Raw genomic sequence first — 24920 nt, forward strand, 5'->3', positions numbered from 1 at the left:
TTCCTTGCCTACACTGGTCCTTGTGGTGCAGGCTGGGCCAGAGTGGGCTGCACAGAGACAGTCTCTTCTGCTCTGGGCACAGCCTAAGGTCCAGGATGATTCAAACCCAGGTGTCCTGGCACCTAGCCCAGCGTGAGGATGCCCTAATGCATCTCTGTTTGGGAGATCCAAGGATGGAGCACAGAGAGAGGAGGATGACCCCCAGGAAGAGGAGGTCCCCGGGGACAGCAACTGTTTCTCACGGTGCAGACTTCGAGGCTTCCCACCTCCCTCAGGCTACAACTCTGGGCAGTCTCCTCCCCACCCTATAGCCATATTCTGCTATTCGTGGCCCTTGCCATGTTTGCCTTTGTGGGCCCATTCCTTCATAAAAAATTTTTTAAAAATTATATTATGTAACCATGTTGGTCTAAAGACAGATATATCAATGTTGTATATTAAAACATTTTCTTCAACCGACAAGTTCATTTTAAAATTTTAAAACAAAGCATCTTTTTGTAGGCCCTTAAATAGAACATCTTGGCAGGCACAGCACCTTCCGTTTCCAATGGAGAAGTCAGCCCCGCGCATCCCCAGTGCCCTCTCCCACCGCACAAAAGCTGCCATCTCCCCAAGCCTGTCCACATGGCACCCCACTGCTCCAGAACAAATGAACCAACATCTTTCTCTTGTCCTCTCTCTCTCTCTCTCTCTCCTTCATCTAACAAACATGTCTACCTTCCCCTGCTTCAATCCAACCTCATCAAGACTTCTCCCAACTCTGTCCACTTTAGCTTCATCAGTCTTTTTTTATGAAGTATTTTGAAGCTTATTTGTTTTAAGAGAGACAGTGAGCAGGGAAGGGGCAGAGAGAAAGAGAGAGAGAGGGAGAGAGAGAATCCCAAGCAGACTCCATGCTCAGCACAGAGCCCCGACTCGGGGCTCCATCCCACAACCGTGAGATTATGACCTGAGCCGACATCAAAAGTCGGATGCCTACATCCGGATGCCTGAGCCACCCAGGTGCCCCTTTATTAAGTATATTAAAACAAATTCCTGGCGTTATGTCATTTCACTCCTATATTCTTCAATATTCTTCTATAAAATATATGAATATTTTCTTAATCACAGTACCATATCCAACGAAATGAACAATTCCATGGAATTAGTGAGTACCCATAATTATTTCAAAAAGTCTTTTTGCATTAATTTGTTTGAGTCAAGATCTAAACAAGGTCACACATTACACTGGGTAAGTGCTCTCTTAAGCAGGAGCTGCACCTCTTTCTCCCTCTGATTTGTTCATGTCACTGACTTGTAAATATGGTTCTGTGGGAAGTCCATGTTCTGGATTTATCTGTTTGCTTCTTTGTGGTGTCATTTAACTTTTCCTCCATTCCCTATATTTTTTAGAATATTCAGGAAGTTAGCACTCATGGGTGTGATTTTATTTAGGTTCAATGGGGGGCGGGCAGAGGATCCTTTGTAGACCATGCTATGTGCCTTCCTTTTGTGTCCTATCCAGAGACAATATTCAGTTGCTTAGTGATGCTGACCAGTCAGTGGGTCCAGAAAGTGGCAGCCTGATCCCTCCATTGTCAAGTTCCCAATCAGCCATTCACTTTCTGGTTTCATCCTTTGATTTCTGCCTAAATTAACTTTAAAATCCTTCCACACTAGAAAAGAAGGGTCAGATAGTGGTGGGGTGTCAGGTACCTGCTTAATTAGAGCAAAAAGAGGAGTCAGGATCAGGGAGGCTTTGTGAGAAAGCCGACTTAGGTGGTGGCAGAAAAGAGCAGTGGAAAACCCAGGGACCTCCTGGCCTGGAGCCTGAGTCTTGGGCTGGTTTGGGGTTAGGCTATTCACAAGGAGAGGCTCCCCAATGCAGGTGATGAGCTATGGTTCATAGCTCAGGCTTTATCCTAGGCAAACCTGAGCTTGAATCCAGTTTGGCTTCTTTTTTATTTAAATTTTAGTTAACATACAGTGCAATACTGGTTTTAGGAGTTGAATTCAGTGATTCATCACTTCCATATGTACCCAGTGCTCATCTCAACAAGTGCTCTCATTAATACCCATCACCCATCTAGTCCATGTCCCACCAGTTCAGCTTCTTAGTTGGTGTGGGTGGCTTTGGGCAAGATTTTTAATTGTGTGTCTTCATCTGTATGATGGAGATATACTAATCCTCACCTTGCAGGGTTGTTAGGAGAAGAGATTGAGTTGGTACACGGCATGGCAAGTGTCCAGTAGAGAATAAACATTTTGTGGAGAGGTGGAGAGGATGTCTGTTTGAAGAAAGGGAACCTGGATGCCCCCCATCTGCCCTGACCAACTCTTGCCTGACGCCAGGTCCAAGCTAGAAGGGCTGAGGGCAGAGTATACTATGCTCATTCCACAGACAGCAAGACCAAAGCCCATGGACTTCCATCCAGATTTCTTTTTATTTTTTTATGTTTTTGAGAGATGGGCACAAGTGAGCAAGCGGCAAAAGAGAGAGAGAGAGAAGGAAAGAGAGAGAAGCAGGGTCACCAGGACTCGTGTTTTACCCAAAGCAGGGCTCAAGCTCACCCCATGTGGGACTCAAATTCATGAACTTTGAGATCATGACCTGAGCTGAAGTCAGATACTTAACGACTGAGCCATCCAGACGCCCTTTGTTTTTGTTTTTTATTTTTTCAATTTTTTTCTAAAGTTCAGCTATTTATTTTGAGAGAGAGAGAGAAGAGTGCGGGAGAGGCAGAGAGAGGGAGAGACAGAATCCCAACAAGCTCCATGCCATTAACGCAGAGCTGGACTTGGGGCTCAAACCCAAAAACCGTGAGATCATGACCTAACCCAAGATCAAAAATCGGACGCTTAACCAACTGAGCCACCCAGGCGCCCCTCACCCAGGTTTTAAGCTGCTCCAGCCAGGCGTGTCTGCTCTCTTGGCCCTTCCCAGTGCAGCCTGGCCGCTCAGCAATCTGGACTTGACTCCCTGGTTGCCCCCTTGGGTCTGGGGGCGGGGCTGCCCCAGGCTGCCTGCAATCACTAGCTCCATCAAACAAGCAGTCAGCTCACAAAGTATCTGGGGGATTCAGGCGTGACAGGACCTGGGGCAAGCAGCCTCCTAGGGATTCCCCAGCCTGCACAGCAAAGTGTGCATAGGTGCACAACAGATATATGTTAAGAGAACTGAGCTCCCCTTTCCCTGAGTGGGAGAGAAATAGGTTGTCAGGGAGGAGGACTATACCTGTGGGTGGGGCAAGGGGGCGTGTTTTGGGAATCCCAGAATTTGCGGCTCCAACATCCTGAGTCCTGGGGCAAGCAGCTAGAGCAGGGCAGAAAGCCACGAACTTTTCAATCCTGCTCCTGTTCCAGACTGTTTACTCCTTCCCTGCCTGCTTCCACCCACAACCCTGGCCCCAGGTAGCCTCTCGCTTTGTGAGTCAGCAGTAGTAGCTGTGGGGTGGAGGGTCAGAAGCACCCCCTCTCCCTAGCCACCACATCCTTTTTACAACATTCATTAGTCTGGGCACTAGCATCCCCTGCTGAAGATTTAACTTCACTCCTTTGACCTGAATCCCCTGGAGGCACCACCATGAGCTCTCTCCTCAGACACCCTACAAGAGACTGGCATGACCAGCCTTAGAACTAGGGTGCTACTCTGAGGGGAGACACATTGCTGCGTCCTGCCCAGCCCACACACCTTCATTGTGGCTTCCAAGTTTTCTTTTCCACATCACCTGTCGCACCTTCCTTGTTTTGTTGACTTTAGTGCTGTCTGTTTGCTCTGGCTAAGCCTACAGCCCAGGATGGAAACTCTGAACTCATGAAGTGTGAGCCTGAAAGACAGCAAGTTGGAGGTAAGGACAGAGAGGGGGTTGGGGGTGTGGAATATGAGAGAAGGCATATTCCCAACCTTAGTCTAAGAGCACTGCTGTTCACCCCCAGGAGGCAAGAAGGGTTGGGAGGTGCAGGGATGGGTAGACAGACTTTCCCAGCCTCACCAAGGGCAGGTCGTGTCCTGTAGTGTTAATTGGTTTTGAATCTCAGCCCCAGAACTCTGAACACTTCACTTCTCCAGGAGGTTTGAACACCCCTTGTAGGGCAGAATGCAAGTCCCCCTGGAGGTTACCTGCTTTCAACCCCTAGTCCTTCAGCTGAACAACACAGGGAATGGCACCCTTCCCCTTGTGAAGCCCCAGGACCAAGCCTTGCAAACTTTTCAAACACCTCCATTAGCATCTGTCACCCAACAGCCTCGAGGGGTGGCCCTGCAGGGATTATGGCCTCTCCCCATTTTACAGTGAGAAAACTGAGCCCCAGAAAAGGTAAAGGGAGATCTCCAAAGTCACTAAGAAAAAGCCTGGAGTAGAAGTGAGGGTTCCTGGCTGCTAGCCCAGACTCTTTGTCCCACTTCAAGCATCTCTCAGATCATGGGGCATGATGGAAAGGCGGCACCAGGCCCTGGGCGCTGGGGCAGGGGCCAGCACACCCAGACGTGGATATGCACGCACACTGCACGCCAGCACACACAACGCCACCCTAACCAAGGGCATGGGCAACCTGGGATTGACATGCTTTCCTCATATCCCCAGACTGTACACCACTCAGACCCTTCAGTCCTTACTGCCTGCAGAGGGGATGAAAGAAAGCTCTGGCTTGATGCCCACCTGTCCCACTCACTTCTCCTGACCTACCTATGTGGTCTGTGGGGTGCATGCCCTCTCAGGATTAACACGAGGGAGCCACCATGGCCTGCAGCCAGGGGCTTAAGGGATAAGCTTAGAGAAAACCACTCCTGTCACCATGGGCTTAGAATGCCCAGCCCTGCCAGCTGGTCTAGCCAAGCCCTCCTTGGGGAGGATAAGCTGTCATCAGAGAACCTTTCTCACCTGCCACCCACCCAGGCTTCCTCTGATGGCTCACCAGGTTCTGAAGCTGCATTCTTCTTTCAGGGAGACACCTGCACCCATGCACATGTGTTCTGGGAAGAGCTATGAGTTCACCTATCACCCCTGCCTCTTACTGCACCCACCCTCCACACCTATGGCCTACAACTTTGCACAACCCACATAGGCTGTTTGTGTTCAGGGACCTACTGGCCTGTATGTACAATCAGACATGGGCACACATCTCAGACTCAAGCATGTAACACAGCATATACCCTACATAGATGAACACACAGGTAGGTGTTCCACTCTATAGGCCCCCTGCCCCTTCGTGGACCAGGGTCATATGAGGGTGAGGGGGTGAGTCACCTGCCAACCTGTGGAACCTGCTGAGCCAGCAGGATGGGAAGCCCTAAGCTGACAGATGTGGCTTCAGGGAACCAACACCCGATGTGAGGCCTGGCCTGCCACCAGCCTCCAGCAACCCTCAGTCCTCCACTTCCACAGAAAGACACCTCTACTCCTTTCAAATTTCAATTACACACACACACACACACACACACACACGCACACACACACACATATATATATATAAAATTATATATATACATATATATAATTTTTTTAATTTATTTATTTTGAGAGAAAAGGAGAGAGAGCAGGGGAAGGGCAGAAAGAGAGAGAATCCTAAACAGGCTCCACACCAGCAGCAGCACAGAGCCTGACACGGGGCTCAAACTCACGAACCGTGAGATCGTGACTTGAGCCGAAGTCAAGAATCAGATGCTTAACTGACTGAACCACCCAGGCTCTCCATAAATACTTTTTAAAATATATGTGTCTGCAGCTGAGCCGCCTGTCACTGTGCCTCAAGGGCTACAGTCAAACTTCTGCTATTAAATACAGATGCCCTGTGGGGAAAACCAGGATGGTAGCAGGACCTATCCTCTCTCCTCTCCCCTGTCTAAACCCAAGGCCTCTACCTATGCTCTGTCCATGGAAGCCCTCCCTATCGGTGATAATTCACAGGTCTCACTCTTAGCTTGCATACGCTTGAGCCAAGAGCTGCACTCTGGGCCCAGGAAATCCCTGTCCCCTATTGCCCTCTCCCACCTGGGTATTCCTGCTCAGGGGTCTGTCCTTGAGAATGGGAGCTCTCTGAGGATGTAGGGCAGTCCACAAACAGAGAACTGGAAGTTTCTCACCTCTGGGTGAGTGTATCACCCAGCAAAGGGAGGAAGCTGGTAAAGCCTACCTCCCCTGGCTCCTCATAATCTATTATGACTAACTCAAATCCTGTTGGTCTGAAGACTCTCATCAAGCTCCTAATATATCCCAGGCATGTCTGTAAATATCTGGTCAACTTTGTGTGTGCATCAAGATTCAGAAACCTCACTCTAGGCCTCACTATCTTCCTAGTCTGAAAATGTGAAGTATAGTGGTTGAGAGTATGGCCTCTGAAGCCAGATTCCTGGGTTCAAATCCCAGCTCTGCTGCTTGCTAGTTATTTCATCTCTCTATTCCCTAGTCACCTCATCTGTAAAAAGAAGACACTAGTGTCTACCCCATGAGGTTGTTGCAACTTATTAAATGAGTTAATAACACACAACAAATGCTTAGGAGAGGGCCTGGCCTATACTAAGTGCTAAGAGTTTGCTCCTATTATTCTCTCTCCCTCCACAAATTCAGCACCTTATCATCTGTCTCTAACAATGGAGTCTTCACGCAGCTGTCAACATGATCTAAACACAAATCTGAAGGGGTCTGTCCTGTACTCAAAACCCTTGCATGGCTCCCATGGCCTTCGGGATGGTGTGTGGTTCCCTAGCCCTGCTCAAAAGGCCCCTCACATCCACCAGCCTCACCATCTCCCCTCTCACTTTGCCTTGAGCACCTGGACTCCCCTGGGTCCTCTCTTCCCAGAACTTTCTGTCCTGTGATGTGCTGCTAAGTGCTTAACAGCTGGCTCTCCGGGAAAAAATGTGTGCATCTATATACATACAGAAGTTTATTATAAATGCTATTGGTATAAAGCTGTAAAATAACATAATTTACAAATAACACTAAAGTATACAGTGACCTTTATGGTAAATTCTACAATGCCAATTACTTTATGTAATACTTTCTTTAATTTTTGCCCACTCTAATATCTGTAGTTTACTCGGTTGCAGTTCATCCAGGATTTGACGAAATCTGACCATGAACAAATGCTTGATTACTATCTGATTCAAAAAAAGTCTTCACATCATTGACTAATGAGTATAGTTCTAACATAAATGTTGGTTGATATTTTTATTTATATTAAAGGGTAAGACAAAAGTAAAAGAACAAAGACATGTGTTGAAACTTTACTCACTTGCCAATGAGGTAAGTGATCTTTTTTGCTGAATTGAATGATAGTTTTCAAACATTGGAAGAATGTTTCCTCAAGGTTTTGTGTTATTCACAATGTAGTGGCTACAGACATGACAAGCTTTTTTTTTTTTTTAAGTTTGTTTTTTATTTATTTTGAGAGAGAGAGCATGTGCACATGGGAGGGGCAGAGAGAGAAAGAGGAAGGGAGAGAATTCCAAGCAAGCTCTGCTGACAGTGCAGAGCCTGACATGGAGCTCGAGCCCACGAACTGTGAGATCATGACCTGAGTTGAAAGATCCCTGCTTGGGATTCTCTATCTCCCTCTCTCTGCCCCTCTCTTGATTGTTCTCTCTCTCTCTCTCTCCCTCCCTCCCTCAAAAGTAAATAAACTTTTTTTTAAAATAAAAGATACAATTTATATAAATAACTTCAAGAGTATGCACGATAGTAAAATGCAGTAACAATTAGAACGTGATGAGTTTATTACCTTTGTTTTTAAAAATTTACATAATTACAGGTCGCCTGAGTGGCTCAGTCAGTTAAGCGTCTGACTTTGGCTCAGGTCATGATCTCCCAGTTCAGTTCATGAGTTTGAGCCCTGCGTGGGGTTCTGTGCTGACAGCTCAGAGCCTGGAGGCTGCTTCAGATTTAGTGTCTCCAGGGGCGCCTGGGTGGCGCAGTCGGTTAAGCGTCCGACTTCAGCCAGGTCACGATCTCGCGGTCTGTGAGTTCGAACCCCGCGTCAGGCTCTGGGCTGATGGCTCAGAGCCTAGAGCCTGTTTCCGATTCTGTGTCTCCCTCTCTCTGTGCCCCTCCCCCGTTCATGCTCTGTCTCTCTCTGTCCCAAAAATAAATAAACGTTGAAAAAAAAAAATTAAAAAAAAAAAAAGATTTAGTGTCTCCCTCTCTCTCTGCTCCTCTCCCACTCGTGCTCTCTCTCTCTCAAAAATAAACTTAAAAATTTTGCATAATTATACATTTATATAATTTAATTTTTAAAGCTTTATTTATTTATTTTGAGGGAGACAGAGACAACGCAAGTGAGGGAGAGGCAGGGGGGGTGGGGAGAGAGAGAATCCCAAGCTGGCTCCATGCCGCCAGCCAGCGCAGAGCCCGACTTAGGGCTCAAACCCACAAACCATGAGATCATGACCTGAGCTGAAACAAAGAGTTGGACACTTAACTGACTGAGCCACCCAGGCCTCCCTAATTTAATTTTTAGTAATGGCTGTGTGTAGTAAACAGTTTGCAAAATTCCTGAAAACGTAACAGTTGGCTCTTGTGAACCTGTGGGGGGGGCTCCAGAACCTCTGCCCACAGCCTCCCTGGCAAACGCCAACAGGCCCTTCTAGACTCAGGGATCCATTACTCTGCCCTGACCTTTCCCAGGCTGGATGTGGGGCCTCCTGTGGGTCCCTGCAGCCATGTGAGCTTCTCTCTTTCACGGCCAGTGAAGGCTAAGCTACCTTACTTATTTTCAAGCCTGTTTTCCCTCTGGGTAGGGAGGGAGGGAATGAGCATGTGGACCAACAATCTTGTTCACCTCTGAATCCCTGGGGCTTAGAAAATGCCTGGCCGATAGAAGACACTCAATAAATATTTGTGGAATGAAAGAGGAGGAGCTGAGGAGCCTTGCAGAGGGACACTGGGGAAGAGACAAGATTAGGGAAGTTGGGGATGAGAGGTCTTAATCCAGGGACTCAGAATGTCTGGGAAGGAAAGGTGAGAATGTTCCCTACTTGTCCTGGGAGCTTTCTGATGAGCATGTCTGATCTGGCTACTTGCATGCTAATGCACCACTCTGCCCCCAAAAGGTCCAGCCTCCCCTATCGGTACCCCCACTCAGCCCAAATTTCAGCTGAGTTTTCTCTTAGCTTCCAGGACTTCAGAAGTAACTTATAACAGAGACTCCCTGGTCTTCAGTGACCAGGTTAGGGGACACTTTGTCTTTGATAGGCAAACCCCAAGGAGATTCTTCCCATTTCACTGAGGAACAACTGAGATCCAGGGCTGGCAGGTGTCTGACCCAAGCCTTAGATGTCCCAGGGCTTCCTCTTGAGCTATGAATTGCCCCAACCCTGGCTGAAGGCTACATGCTACCTTGTTCCCCAGCTCATCCTGTCCATCTGCTTTGCCTCCTAACAAGACAGTCCTCACTCTCGTGGAGGAGCTAAGTGGTACAGCTCTTCCCCTCCCTCCTGGGAAGGAGCCCAAATAAGGAGGCACCTCATGCTCCCTGATCCACCATCACTTGCCCCTCCTACAGTCTAACCTGAATCCCACCTGCTTTCATGATACCTCCTTTCCTTCCTGGAAATGGACCTTGGCTCCCACCCTAGAAGTGAACTCACCAAAGAGCTGTTCTCCACCCCCCAGCCCCTCCCCAGCCCCATGGCAGAGCCAGAAGCCTAGCCCAACCCAGCTTCTGTCTCTGCAGTTCCTGAAGGCCATCACTGAGTGAGGGCAGCCGGCCTGCTGGAGCCACCTCTCCCATCCTTGACCTTTGCCTGGGATATACCTCATCTACACGCTCTACACAACACATGCACACACCCTATCCTGGAGCCCAAGCTCCTCTGTCCACCTGTCCAGACTTGTCTGCTGTCCAGCTGGCTGACACACCCAACCCAGTGAGTCCCTTCTGGTGGAATGTCTCAGGTCAGAGAGAGAAAGAGAAAGAGGGAGCCTGAGGGGGCAACTTCCCATCATACCCATGGCTGACATCCCTTCCTCAGCTTAGGAAGTTCCATGAAGGACCCCAGGACCCAGGTCACCAAATGCCCCAGTTTTATGAATGGGCAAAGTGAAACTCAACAGGGAATTGAGGGTGTGGGCCCCAAGAGCCAGCCCAAGGCCTCAGGGGTGTTAGTCAGGGACAGGACTCGAGCAGGGGCTGGACCCTATGCATAGTCTCCTATCCCTGTCTCCTTGCTGCAAACCCAGAGGGCCCCAGTGAGGAATCTGGGAGTGTCAGAGGAGTCACAGGTGGGGCCCACCTCTGGTAGAGGACAAACTTGCCCAGCAGAGTTTTGGAGGTTGGACACCTCTGAAATCACCCCCAGCTCAGTGCTAAGGGGAGGAAAGAGGACAGGCTCACCTAGTAATCAGGGTTTCTTACCAGTGGCATACTAAATGGGGACCCGTGGAAGCAGTGCTCCCTGGGGACAAGCGATAAGGGTGCATCAACAGCAGAGAATTTAAAAACAATAATACTGACTAAAATACTACTTTAGTCGGTAGACTAAAGTAGTCAGAAAACTAAAAGTCTTCTCATTGCCATCAGCAGTAATTCTAAACAATGTTGGTAATAAAATACTTCCCCCAGATGGGGTGTGCCATTCCCACTGTCCCTCCCCCCACACCATTTTTCCCAACTCCAGATTCACCCCCGAATTCTAGACTATCAGATTCATATTATTTCTTAGATCATAAGACAATTTAAATTCCTTTGGAGAATTTATAGGTCCTCTTAGGACATCTTTTTCTGATTTTCTACTTCAGAGCATATCTGAAATATTAACCAATTCCTAGTAGAGTACTTGATTTATTTGTTACCCATTCATTCTTTCATTCATTCATCAACAGCCATGGATACCCTACCAAGTGTGAGGTGCCTTGATGTGCCATGGAGAAAAAGTCACAGTCCCAGAGCTGGATGGCTTACATGCCACATACAGAAGCTGGTGAGTAAAATAAGAAGGTACAATGCAGATATGAGAAATAATAAGCACAGAAGCCTGTGGGAGTTGAGAAGAGGTGGCATCAAGGACGCCTTCCTGGAGGAAGGGACATCTAACAACTGAGAGGTGAGAAGGAGTTAGCCAATTAAAAGAAGTGTGAGGCAGAAAGGATAGCACACACACCCCCGCACCCCCCTTCCCCCCCCACCGCCCCCAGAAGAGACAACCCAGGCAAAGGTCCAGAGAGAGCCTGGGTACTGCCAACAGCAAAATTCTGTGTGGCTGGATAGGGTGGGAGTGCGGTGATGATAGTGGTTGGCCTGAGATCCTGAACCATCTTGTGCTTGCTCTTGAGAGTGATGCGGGGGCCACTGAAGGGCTGTAAACAGGGGAATGGCAGGCTATATTAGTGTATTAGAAAGCTTAGCTCAGAAGGCATGAATTTGGGTGGGAAGAGCAAGAGTGGAGCAGAGAAATTGGTTAGGAGGCAGCTGCTTGATGAAGGCAGGAGATATGGTGGCTGGAACAAAGAGAGTAGCATTAGGGATGGAAAAGGAGTGTGAGCTTCGGCGAGGATGCTGAGGAGTGATTGACGATGGGAATGCAGGAGCAAGAGGTGTGGGTGACTCTGGATTTCGCTAGGGCAGTGGCCCTGTCTGAACAAAGGGGAACAAAGGAGGAGGAACAGACTTAGGGCATAATCAGGTCTTATTTTCATATTTCTGATAAGAATTTCTCAAATTCACATCGCTTCTTCAATGTGCCTTCACATGTGTCAGGTTTATGATTTTGCAGATCAAGGCAGCCCCCAAAACACTCTTTCTGTGTAAGGAGGGATTACTCTGAAGAATTGAAATGACAGTTAGTGAGAGATGTGACAAAAAAAAAAGAAAAGAAAAAGAAAAAAAAAATATATATATATATTTCATTAACTCCATCACGCTTTGCCAATCATTCTTTCCTTCAGGCCTGGGGCTAAGAAACAGACAAGACCTGGCTTCATAGGACTGACAATCTAGTAAATCAAAAAGTAATACAGGGTTGGGTGCCTGGGTGGCTCAGTCAGTTAAGTATCCAACTCTCGATTTCGACTCAGGTCCTGATCTGTTTGTGGGATTGAGGGGGCTCTGCGCTGGGCATGGAGCCTGCTTGGGATTCTCTCTCTCTCTCTCTCTCTCTCTCTCTGCCCCTCCCCTGCTCACATGTGCACCCCCCTCCTCTAAATAAATAAACTTAAAAAAAGTAATAGAGGGTTATAAAGTATGTGCACTTTCACATAAAACATTATTCTTGCCTCTTTGTTGTTGTTGTCTTTACAAATGCATAGGTTTTATTATCAAAGCAATAATGCCTATCAAAGATATGTGAAAACTACAAAAAATAAAAGCAAATTGCTCACAATTCAGAAACAACACAACACCTATTAACCCTTTTGCTCCTTTTCACTCTTTGATCTAAGTACTCTGTTGACATAATTGAAAACAGTTCTATATAAGCCTGTTGGTATAATGCCCTTTTCACCTAATGCCATGATTATAGAATAATGAGCTCTTCAGAATCATGATTTCAGTAGCTAAGAGACAAACCATACTTTATTTCATCTGTCTTCTATCGTTGGGTACTCAGTTTGTCTTCAACTTTGAAGTTTTATATTTCATTTTTTTCATGCATAAATATGTATTTGTATTTTAATGTTTCAGTGGTATAAATAACATTGCAATGAAGATATTTGGACAAAGCTTTGGTCTACATCTCCAATTAAATTCCCAGGAATAAAATAACTGGAACAAAGAATATAAGAAACATCCAGCTTTATTTTTATTTATTTATTATTATTATTTTTTAATTTATATCCAAGTTAGCATATAGTGCAACAATGATTTCAGGAGTAGATTCCATAATGCCCCTTGCCCATTTAGCCCATAACCCCCTCCAGTAACCCTGTTTATTCTCCATAGTTAAAAGTCTCTTATGTTTCGTTCCCCTCCCTGTTTATATATTATTTTTCCTTCCCTTCCCTTATGTTCATCTGTTTTGTATCTTGAAGTCCTCATATGAGTGAAGTCACATGATATTTGTCTTTCTCTGACTAATTTCACTTAGCATAATAACCTCTAGTTCCATGCACGTAGTTGCAAATGGCAAGATTTCATTCTTTTTGATTGCCGAGTAATACTCCATAGTGTGTGTGTGTGTGTGTGTGTGTGTGTGTGTGTGTGTGTGTGTATACCACATCTTCTTTATCCATTCATCCATCAATGGACATTTGGCCTCTTTCCAGACTTTGGCTATTGTTGATAGCTGCTATAAACATTGGGGTGCATGTGCCCCTTCTAACCAGCATACCTGAATCCCTTGGATAAATTCCTAGTAATGCAATTGCTGGGTCATAGAGTAGTTCTATTTTTAATTTTTTGAGGAAACTCTACACTCTTTTCCAGAGTGGCTGCACCAGTTTGCATTCCCACCAGCACTGCAAAAGAGAGCCTCTCTGTCCACATCCTCGCCAACATCTATTGTTACCTGAGTTGTTAATGTTAGCCATTCTGACAGGTGTGAGGTGATATCTCATTGTGGTTTTGATTTGTATTTCCCTGATGATAAGTGATGTTGAGCATTTTTTCATGTGTCAGTTGACCATCTGGATGTCTTCTTTGGAGAAGTGCCTATTCATGTCTTTTGCCCATTTCTTCACTTGGATTATTTGGTTTTTGGGTGTTGAGTTTGATAAGTTCTTTATAGATTTTGGATACTAACCCTTTATCTGATATGTCGTTTGCAAATATCTTCTCCCATCCCATCAGTTGCCTTTTAGTTTTGCTGATTGTTTCCTTCCCTGTGCAGAAGCTTTTTATTTTAATGACGTCCCAGTAGTTCATTTTTGCTTTTGTTTCCCTTGCCTCCGAAGACATATTAAGAAGTTGCTGCGGCCAAGATCAAAGAGGTTTTTGCCTGCCTTCTTCTTGAGGATTTTGATGGCTTCCTGTCTTACATTGAGGTCTTTCATCCATTTTGATTTTATTTTTGTGTATGGTGTAAGAAAGTGGTCCAGGTTCATTCTTCTGCATGTCGCTGTCCAGTTTTCCCAGCACCACTTGCTGAACAGACTGTCTTTATTCCATTGGATATTCTTTCCTGCTTTGTCAAAGATTAGTTGGCCAAACGTTTGTGGGTCCATTTGTGTGTTCTCTATTCTGTTCCATTGATCTGAGTGTCTGTTTTTGTGCCAGTACCATACTGTCTTGATGATTACAGCTTTGTAATACAGCTTGAAGTCTGCAGCTTTATTTTAACCCTTTATATATTTATCTCTTAAAACCATCAGTTTTATGGTGTAAGGTGAGGATCTAATTTTTGCTTTCCAGAGATGAGAACGGATCTTCTTCAGGTATCCCTCTCACCCCCAATCCTAGCCCCCAGCTTCTTCTACTTCCCTCAGAGATAATAAAGATGAAATCAAGAGGTGACATTACAAGCTGTAATTCTCTTTGCCCTAATTACAAGAAAGTGTTTTTCCTTGTTCTATGAGTAACTGGCTTTCTCTTAAGTGTCCTCACTTTCTGATGAGTAATTGGAAATGTGCTTCTGTTCGTGAACTTTGTCAAAAGCACTTGTGCCAAATCAGCTAAAAAGCCCTTGCAATGCTCAAAAGTAAATAAAATAAAAAGGGATACCATAATATGACAAGGAATAACCAAGTTAATAGGTGTACAGCACTCACCACAGTGTCTGGCACTATTAAGTGCTCAATAAGTAGTATTTATTCACTTGACATTTGCTGAGCCCCTACAAGAAACCAGGCACTGTGCCAGGCTCTGGGGACCTGGCAGTGGCCGAGATAAACACAGTTACTGCCTTCCCAGAGTGTCCTGTCTGGTGGGCAAGATGGTCTTAAACACATGACTATATGAATAAGTAGTGGATCATAAGTATTACATGTCAAAGTACTGGGGGCCGTGAAGTGTATCATAAGGGAGAGGTAATAGTCTGAGGGGACATCAAGGAATTCTAAAAAGGGAAATGTTAGTCAATTTAATAAATGGAGATTTTAGATCCAGGCTGGATGGAAGCACTGCCCAAATGTCATAGGTGCAGGTAGAGAGGATTCAGGGCTTCCTGGCAAGGCCTCCACCCAGTACTCTTTCAAAAGCCTGGTAATAAGTGCCTAGCCCCAGAGTCCAGCTAACATAGGGGTGAAAGGAAGCAGAGTGCCAGGGCAGAGTGTGAAGGCAAGGAATGTGGCAACTCCAGGTAAGGAAGCCCAGTGGAAGCCAGAGGCTAGAAAGGCATGGGTACAGGCTCTGAGGTGCACACATGTGGAGGACGTCTACACCACAGGGAAAAGCCCATTTGGAGACCTATATGAGTGGCTGGAGATAAGGAGGATGTTGATGATAGTGAGGGGGGAAGCAGAGATGGGCAGTGCTGGTGAATCAACAGAGGGGATGGTGGAAGCTGATGACAGTCCAGAGGACTTAGAGATGATGGGGACTGGGACAGGGGGTGAGGGGTGTGGTGACCAAGGTGATGAGGATGACAGGGACAGGTGGTAACATCAAGGTGACAAGGGAGATGGGAGTGGAACTAGCCAGTGACAGGGTTGGGGTAGAGGTAGTTGATAAAGAAGACAGGGCAGGCTCAGATAACGACAGCCTTGGGCATGGGGCTGGGACAGGGATGGTGGCATGCTGAGGAAGGTAACACAGTGATGGGAACTGGGTCAAGTGAAACCATGGTTAAGAAAGGGCCAGTGGTTGTGATGCAGGGATGACGGTGAGGGTGACAAATGAGTGACAGGGTCGGAGATGAGTGGTGACCATGAATGTGACCCAGGGATGACAGGAAGTGTGAGTGGTGATGATGTCTGTGCTGGTGGCAAACTAGAGACACCCACTCCACCCCCTCCCCTGGGCCCATTTCAACACTAGAACTGTTTCCTAGGCCGCAGGTTCCATGACTCAGTACCACACATCAGCCAGCCCAGATAAGATCTCCAGGTGCAGCCACTGCCACGGGGGCTGGCTGAGTGCCCTTCCCGGCTGTGCCCAGGCCCATCAGGGGGCCAGGGTATGGAACATTGGTGTTATCTCTGCCTCCTCCCTCCTGGGTTCACATCCACAGCAATATGAGGTCCACCAAGAACTCCTAACCTTTCTCTTCTTGAAGAATACAACTTTTGCCACAAGTGCCCTGGCCAGGGCTTTGTCTATTCCCCCAGCTTTGTCTATTCCACAACTGATCCCATTAGAAGTTTCTGGGTCCTCTAATGCTTTGTCATAACCATTCCCTGAAAAGAGAGAGAAAGGAAGGTGAGCTTCAAGGATGGGGAGGGAGTCTGAATAATTCCATCTATTCCTCCCACATATATCTATTGAGCCCCTCGCATACCAGGAGCTAGCTGTCACAGCCGGACCTGTGATCCCCCCTCTCCCTGAAGCTCGGTCTGGGGGATAGACATGTAGATGGCAGTCATCCTCGAGAGAGTGCTATTCCCTTGAGATAGATGCTTTTCAAAACCTGAGGAGAGTGGGTCCCATTAAAGAAATTCTCAGGACTTGTGATGGTGACCCTTCTGCCCTTTGCTCAGCTGAATACCTTAAACAAAACAAAACTTAGAGTATACCAAGGAGAGAATGTGAGTACGGAGATGAGAAGGGAAAGAAAATCAGTGATGTGGCTGGATGCCAGGGTGCTAAATAGGATGAAGTGCCAAGATAAAGGTGCCATTACAGAGGAGCCAAAATGGTTTCCAAGAACAGGGATGTCTAATATTCAATTTGAGCATGTTGGGTTTGTGCAAAGTAAACTCTCTCCAACTCCTCAAGCCTTCAGCACAATTTGTTACTAACATAAAGACCTGCTATGAAAAAGGGAATTCTCGGGGCACCTGGGTAGCTCAGTCAGTTGAGATCCTGACTTCAGCACAGGTCATGATCTCACAGTTTGTGGGTTTGAACCCCATGTCGGGCTCTGTGCTGACAGCTCAAAGCCTGGAGCCTGCTTGGATTCTGTGTCTCCCTCTCTCTGCCCCTCCCCTGCTCATGCTCTGTCTCTCTCTCTCTCAAAAATAAATAAACATTAAAATTAAAAAAAGAAAAGAAAAAGGGAATTCTCAAAGAAAAAGAAAAAGGGATTTCTCTCCCTTTCTTTTTCTTCCTTCTTCCTTCCTCCCCCCCCCTTCTCCCTTCCTTCTCTTCTTCCCTTCCTTCCTTCTTCTCTCTCTGTTTCTTTCTCTTTTCCTTCCTTCCTTTCTTTCTCCCTCTCTTACTCCCTTTCTTTCTTTTCCTTCCTCCCTTTCTTCCTTCTTTCCCTCCTTCCTTCCTCCTTCCCTCCCTTCCTTCCTCTCTTTCTTTCTCTTTCTTCCTTCCTTCCTTCATTCCCTCCCTCCCTCCTTCCTTCCTTCCTTGCTTCCTTCCTTCCTTTCTGCCTTCCTTCCCTCCTCCCTTCCTTCCTCTCTCTCTGTTTTCTTTTTTCTTTCCTTTCCTTTTCTCTCCCTCTCTCTTTCTTTTCTTTCTTTTCCTTCCTTCCTTCTTCCCTTCCTTCCTTCCTTCCTTCTTCCTTTCCTCCCTACCTTCCATCATCTGAATCTAAGACTCTTTTAGGAACACCAGAAGAGAATTGCAGAATGCTAGAGCTGGAGAAGAAGTTAAGGATCAAATCATCTCATGCCAACACCCCTGTGATATTGAAGGAGAAACTGAGGCAGGGTGGTAATGGATCTTGCTCTGAGTCTCAGAGCAACCTGGGGCTCTTGACACCCAGGCTTCCCACCACACTTCCCTGATCTGGTCGCGTGCATCTGGTCTCCATAGAACACAAGGTCTGGCCCCAGCTGGCTCCTCCCTGTGTCCCTAGCTTGGTGCTAGATGGGCTCAAAGAGGTCACTAAGCAAGAGCCCCAAACTTCGGTTTCTCAGATCCTCCCTAACCAGGATACTCTCTGATCAGGCCTCACCCAACTTCCCAGTCTCATCTGGTACTCTAAGCTCCAGCCACACTGAATTCCTTCCAGCTTTTCTTAAACACTTGATCTCCTGCCACCAGGCCTTTGCACAAGCTGTTACCTCTACCTGGAGTACCCCACCTGGCTAACCCCTTCTCATCCTTCAGGTCTCACTATAGGGATACAGGGCTGAATTTATGGGCAGATGGCCTTAGGGGCTTTTTAAGGCTATATGGCACTACAGAGGCCCCATGCTTAATTTTATACTGCTGCTGTGTTGAAATTCTAAATAATTTTTTAATAAGAAGCCCTGTATTTTCATTTTTCACTAGGCCCCAACAAGTGATGTAGCCAGTCCTGTAAAGGTGTTTTGTTCTGGTAAAATGTCCCAATTCCAACTTTCCTTTGATTGATTGTATTTGTAGTCTCCTCCACTAATTAGGCTTCAAGTTCCATGATGACAGGAACCATTTGGTAGGTTCCAGCTCCCCCTTTCCTAACAGTCCTCAGCGTCTCTTTGGGAATCCATTTTATACAGATGGCCCTGATAGCTCCCTTGAGGCTAGAGATGAAACAGGTGACTTAGGTTAATCCAATCAGATCAGGCCATCCTCATGCCCCAGAGGTGGGCATGTGACCAACATGGTCCCATAAGAGGGCACCCTCTTTGCCAGGATTGCTGTCACAGAGACGCTCCCTCTTCTCTGCTGGACATCAATGAAAAGCATGGAAGTTGGAGCAACTGCCAGGGATCTTGGAACTACAAGAGGATTTAGGCTTAGGAGGAGGCTGACACTATGGAAGAAAGAGAGGAGAGACAGAAAGGACGTGGTGCTAGATTAAGCCTCATCTGAAGTTTTCCTCTGATTTTTCAGTTCTGTAACCCAATGCAGTACTATTGTTACCTAAGCCACTTTGAGTCAGAATTCCACTTTTTTGCATCTGGATGCTTCCTACCTGATACTATATGCATACATCTCGCTCATTATAATATTCCTGGCAACTACCACACCCTGGCATAAAAAAGATCCTCAGTAATCATTTGATGAAAGAATAAACAAACAAATGAATGAAATAGACGCAAGTCCTCTGGCAGAGAGACCAGGGATACTACTTTACACGCGAGACTGTTCCAGGAGCCCTTTTGCAGAGTTTCTTCTACTGGTCGCCCTGATCCTGCATACCTCCAGAGACCTCTACAGGTTCCCCTCTTTCCTGGCTGGGCCCAAATCTCTAGGACAGCCCAGAGCTTAGTCACTTTCTGTTTATCCCCTGGCAGATAGGCATGCTGCAGTTTCTCTCTGCAGTTAAGTGTCTCTGGAGTTAGAAGCTAAGGGGTGAATGGCTTCACCAGTCACAGCATGTGACTCTTGATCTTGGGGTTGTGAGTTGAAGCCCCATGTTGGGCATAGAGCTTACTTAAAAAAATAAATAAATAAAGTTTGTTAAAAAACAAAAAAAAAAAAAGGGAAGAAGTTGCACCCTGAGACTGGGAACCCAGGCCTGGACTGGCTGTTGCCTTATCCAGTAGATTTGCGCCATTCACTTGGATTTGAGTCATATTGCAATGTATTAGGAGCTAGCTTTTATAACTAGACTCAGCCTCCTGCTGCATAGAATGGCAGTGAGGATGAGGACCTATTGACTCCAAAGGGTGAGATGACCCTCACTGTCTGGTTGTCTGGGATTCTAAACTCCTGTGAGACAGACAAGCAGCTCTAGTAGTTGGAAATGGGGAGTTTTAGTCAATCCTGCTGTTCTCTTATTCAGTAAGTGTCTGTCAACAGCTCCTGGGTACCCGGCCCAGTCACTGGGACTCTCCATCACATTCTTTAAACTTCCTGCTTCCTGACCCCTTGCTCTGAAAATCTGGGTTGTGGCCTCAAAACCTAAAGGCTTCCCAACCCTACATCCGGGCCAACGACACATCCTGTGACCCCCATCTCTTCATCCCCTGTCTCTGCATTTCCCCCCTCCCCCCACTTCCAGCCTGTCAGGTATCCTTTGCCTTTTGTTTCCCTCGCCCACAGATATGTGGCTTCTGGTAACCGGTGAGTAGCAGTGTATTTGAGTATGAGTATTAGGTAAGTGTGTGTTCAAGAGTGAGTGCACCTGAAGGTGTCAACAAGTTCTTGAGCGTGCATGACTCTGAGAGTGTGTGTACGTGTAAGGACATGGAGTATAGACGTGTGTGTCCGTTTGATTATGGGCATACGTGAGTGCACATAAGTGTATCTAAGTGTGTTTGGGCATCTGAGTATGTGGGTGTAAATCAGTGTCAGAGTATGAGTGTGCATGCATGGGTATAGATGGGTTGAGTATGGAGTGTGTGCGTGTGGGGGCAGTCAGTGAGTGCATGAGAGTGTAAATTTGTTTGGGGGAGCATAAACACACTCGCACCATCTTCACCTGTCACAGCAGACACACCTTCATGTGTATGTGGGCACATATGTGCATCTAAGGAACAAAAGTGGCTCAAAGCTATACACCCTTTGTCGGATAAAGGGAAGACTTTGTCCACAGGCCAGGGTCACTCTCTCCTTTCCACCCCAGACATGGAACTAAGGATCTACTGGGAAATAGCTCCCTGTAACCAGCAGACAGCCTCCCTGCTTAAGCCAGGCCACCTCCCCCCTCCCTCAGCCCATTTCCGGCCAGGCCCTGGCAGTGACCCTGAGCAGAGAGGCAAAGGATGAGGGCAGTGAGCAGGACGTTCCAGGTGCCTCCTTGGCTTTGGGGGGCATCTCCGTGGAGACAAGAGGTGGACCATATCCAGATGATTATCAGAGCTCCCAGAGTTCTCTCTCCCCTCACCCAGCCTCTCCCAGGCACACCTTCTTGGCTCTGAGAGCAGTGAGGAAGCTGGCAAAGGCCCACCACTTGTCACAGAGGTTTCCAGAAAAAAGCAGAGGCTGGAGGATAGTGGGAATACACCAGAATGACTTCTCAGAGCAAGAGATTGGAAAAGCTGGTCAAAGTGATTAAATCTGGTTTCAGGCTTTGTCCCCAGAGAGCTCTAGGTATGGGAAAGGTAACACTTACCTCTTCTCCACAGCACACATTACCTCACTCTGAAATGAAGGCATGGCCAAGGTGGTCAAGGGAAGGGGCCCTGAAAGGGATCAGGTGAGTCAGTTTTCAGCCTGCTCATAACCTCATCCCACTGGCAACCTTGGCTTTTCATAAGACCTCCCCATTTGTGTCCCCCCACCCCACCGCCCACCTCTGGCCTCCTGTGCTTTGACCATATGCAAGGATCTTTTCCCTATTCCCAAAGCTGCTGGAACTCCCAGGGTGCTGGTAAGAGCTGGAAAAGGCTGCCAGGGTCACGCTAATTGTCCTAGTCTGCCCCATTCTTGAAGAGCTGAAGCTAGATGGTAGTGAGACTTGAGGAAGGACTTTCTGATAAGGCAGTGAGACAAGATTAGGAAACGCAAATTGGGATTTTTGCCTCTGCCTTCAACCTCTCTCCCCTCACCCCATACACACTACCCTCTCAACCCCTAATTCATCACTATGACCATTCTCAAACCCTCCCAGCTCCTTGAAATCCCACGAGATGGTGGAGTAGCCACTTCTTTCTTTCTCAGGAGCCTGAGTTTTCTGGAGAAGAGCCAGGGTGGGAAGGGAGCTCTGGCTTTCATCTCCCCTCACCCTAGTCTTCTCAGGGAAACCTGGGTCCATGTGAGTCAGAAGGACTGGGACTAGACTCCCAGGCTGACCAAGGCCCCACAGAAGCTGCAAGCAGCCTGGAGCTGGAGGAGATGGCCTTGCAGAGTCATCCAAGCCTGGTTTGGCTTCATATTTTCCCTCCCAATAGTACACAGGGAGCTCACAAGGGAGTATGGCAATAACAGTAATAATAACATTATTCTATACTTTGTATCATTTACTGCAGCATCTGGCACCATTCTGTGTATCTGTTAACTCACTTAATCCTCACTTTGTGCAACCCAGTGAGGTACTGTTACTATGCCCATTTTACAGATGAAGAAACAAAAGAGCAGAAAGATGAAATCTGTCAGGGATCCAGCAGGAACAATGTATCCTCAGAGGGCTTCACTAAAGTGGAGCTTGTGAAGGGACTACAGAGGCAGAGTCAGGGTCACAGGGACCAACAAGGGGTAGCCTGGGACTGACTAACAGCAGGCAGCAGAAGAGAGCAGTGTTACTGGGATGCAGTGAAAGCCCTGGGAAAGGCATGAGTACCCTGGCCTTCCATCCCACCCCATCCCCACCCTCTGATTTCCTGCCTGTGCCTCCTGCTTGCCAAAGCCAAGGCAAGACAGGGGCAAGAGGGCTCAGGTGATGCAGCCCATAGATATTAGCCTCCTGAGGCACAGAGCAGGCTAGAGATTGGATCTGGAGAAAATGGAGACCTCCTCCATATGCCTAAGGCCCTGTGTGGGAAGGGCTGGTTGTCTGGACCCAGAGCCTTGCTCCCTGAGATGTCGCAAAGTGCTGTCTGGAAAGGGGTTGTGGGGAGCTAGGTTGGGGACAGGAGACTGGGTTGTAATGCAGACTGTGCTGCATTGTTCTGTGGTCCTGAGTGAGACTCTGAGTCTCAGTTTCCCCTTTACACAAAGAGAAGATAGGTGCCACTCTGGGAAAGTCAAGGTGCCCAGACCAGAAAGAGCTTCTGTTCCCACTGCCACTCTCTCCCTTATTCAAAGAAACCTGGCATCAAAGACAGAGGCCCCAGGCATGGAGATGCTGAGTCCCTGAGGAGGCCACCCCCACTTGCTGCCCACTTAGGACTCAGAGATATTTTGTGATGAGCCCCATTCAGTCTCCTTGAGGGCCCCAGTGCCTTAGTCTCTGCTTCCTTTGCCAGTATTCCCTGGCCCACAACACAGAAACCCATCTCAGGACAGGTTCCCTCCTCAGTGAGGAGGTGCAGGGCCCTGCCTAGGCCAGTATCTTCACAGACCCTTCCTGAGGAGATCAAGGGCATCTCTGGCCTCTGGGGTCTCTGTATGGGGTGGAGTAGTTCCTCCTCTCCCCTTCCCACCCCACCCAACTCTGCCCCACCCATGCTTCCCCAAGCCTAGGGGGAGCCCCACCCAGGTTTTCAGACAAACAAAATCAAGGGGAAAGAGTTAGCAAGAAGGAGGGAGCTCATTGCCAGGAATTAAGGAGGAGGCATGCCCTGGGGTAAGACGAGCCGATTGGGCTAGCAGGAGAGTCACTCTTAGGTACAAGCAGAGATGGACTCTGAGGTATACCAGATGTACAGTTAGAAATACACAAAGAGGGGCGCCTGGGTGGCGCAGTCGGTTAAGCGACTTCAGCCAGGTCACGATCTCGCGGTGCGTGAGTTCGAGCCCCGCGTCAGGCTCTGGGCTGATGGCTCAGAGCCTGGAGCCTGTTTCCGATTCTGTGTCTCCCTCTCTCTCTGCCCCTCCCCCGTTCATGCTCTGTCTCTCTCTGTCCCAAAAATAAATAAACGTTGAAAAAAAAAATTTTTTTTAAGAAAAAAAAAAAAAAAGAAATACACAAAGAAAGATCCAGCCACAAAGAGTCAGGCAGTGACAGAAACACAGAAAGGGACAGAGACCTGGTTGGCCAGAGGCACAGACCCACAGAGACATAAGACATACTGAAAGAGAAAGACAGCCACTCCCAGGAACACTGAGAAATGCACACTTGCATGTGTGCACACACTCAGAGGCAAGCACACAAGGAAACAGGAACCAAGCTCAGGTTTCAGGGAGGCTAATTTCAGTCCAAACAAGTCAAAACTTTGAAGAAACATGGGCTCCTCCAAAGTGAGCTGTGGAGGGGACTAGACTCAGGAAGGACAGAGCTGAGGTGTGGGATCTATCTACCCTCCCACATGGCACCTTCAAGCACACCCTGTAAAGTAGATTAAGATACTTCCCTAAAGGGAAAAAAAATAATTTAATTTAATTCAAAAATTAAAAAAAAAGATACTTACCTAAAGAAGATGAAAACATTTCTTTTTAGAACTTGCTATCAGCCACAGCTACTAATGAGAGGCATAGCCTGGACATGAGTGGGGAGGTAGGAAGCTTCCCTCCAGCCCCTGGAGGGGTCACATGCTGCTGCTTGGTTCATGTCCCTACCAGACCCTGCCTTCATTCACTGCTCCTTGCCTGGCCAGGCCTGAACCTTTCTCAGGAGGTCTGACCCTCCATCCAACACGGTCCCTAGGCTGCCCACTCCTCTGCCCTCTACACCTGTACATGTAACCCTCTTGTGTTTCTCTTCTATCTCTCTCCAAAAGCCTCCTCAAGTCAGGTCACAGCAAGCCATCACCCCGACTCATCCTCCCCCTCTTCAGGAAATTCAGAATCCATGGAAGGAATCTGAAGCAGAAGAGGATGTGGAATTCAATGACCTTAAAAAAAAAACAGCCTTCAGCACCTCTCCACAACCACCATCCCCTCCTCTCCAATTCTGCAGGAAAAAATCATAAGGTGACATTTATTGACTATTTACCATCTGCTGGTCACTATGCTAAGTCCTTTTCATGAATTATCTTCTACTACCTCTTCCTCTCAATATCTCCCAATTCACAAATGAGGAAACTGAGGTTCAGGGAAAGAAAAATGACCACCCCAAAGTCACACAGCTAGAAAGAGGCCAAGCTGGGCCTGGAATCCAGGCTTGACTTCTCTTTAACCACTGCACCAAAAGACCTCCCCCCAGCCCCTGGCTGACTGGTCAGGATCAGCTACAGAATTTGAGAGGAAGGGATGACAGAAGGCATTGGGCATGCTGGGGAGGACAGCAGGGTGGGGGCACCAGAGGTAGGACTGGTGTAGCTGGAATGAAACTCTGAAGTCACATTCCCCTCCCAAGTCTGGCCCTTCCTCCCCAGAGGGCCTGGGAAGGGGACACTCCCTCTGGCTCAGGTCTCTCCAACATTCCAGACACACCTCTTGGGAGCTGGGGACAAGGAGGGGTTGGAGACCTGAGATGGACCAGCCTTCTACCCCCACCTCCCCAGAGTCCTGGCTGTGTGACCCTGCATTTGCCACCCACCCTCTCTGGGCCATGGTCTCCTCAACTATGAAGTGGCTGGGGAGCACCAGCTCAATCTCTAAAGACCACATTTCTCCTG

The 24920-nt window shown here is 47.5% G+C and overlaps 1 long non-coding RNA gene across 1 annotated transcript in view; it reads left to right on the forward strand.

The window, feature by feature from the left end:
* The window catches only part of LOC147574890 (uncharacterized), a 30408-nt gene extending 6125 nt beyond the window's left edge, over positions 1 to 24283 (forward strand). Inside the window, exons 2-5 of the long non-coding RNA XR_015242799.1 lie at positions 3740 to 3827; positions 10797 to 10894; positions 20889 to 20959; positions 24081 to 24283. This is a non-coding gene — a long non-coding RNA (uncharacterized LOC147574890). The remainder of the gene's footprint in view (positions 1 to 3739; positions 3828 to 10796; positions 10895 to 20888; positions 20960 to 24080) is intronic.
* The last annotated feature ends 637 nt before the right edge of the window (positions 24284 to 24920 follow it).

The sequence above is a fragment of the Puma concolor genome, chromosome D4, assembly GCF_028749965.1.
Source record: "Puma concolor isolate L17-30 chromosome D4, mPumCon1.1.hap2, whole genome shotgun sequence".
NCBI lineage: Eukaryota > Metazoa > Chordata > Mammalia > Carnivora > Felidae > Puma > Puma concolor.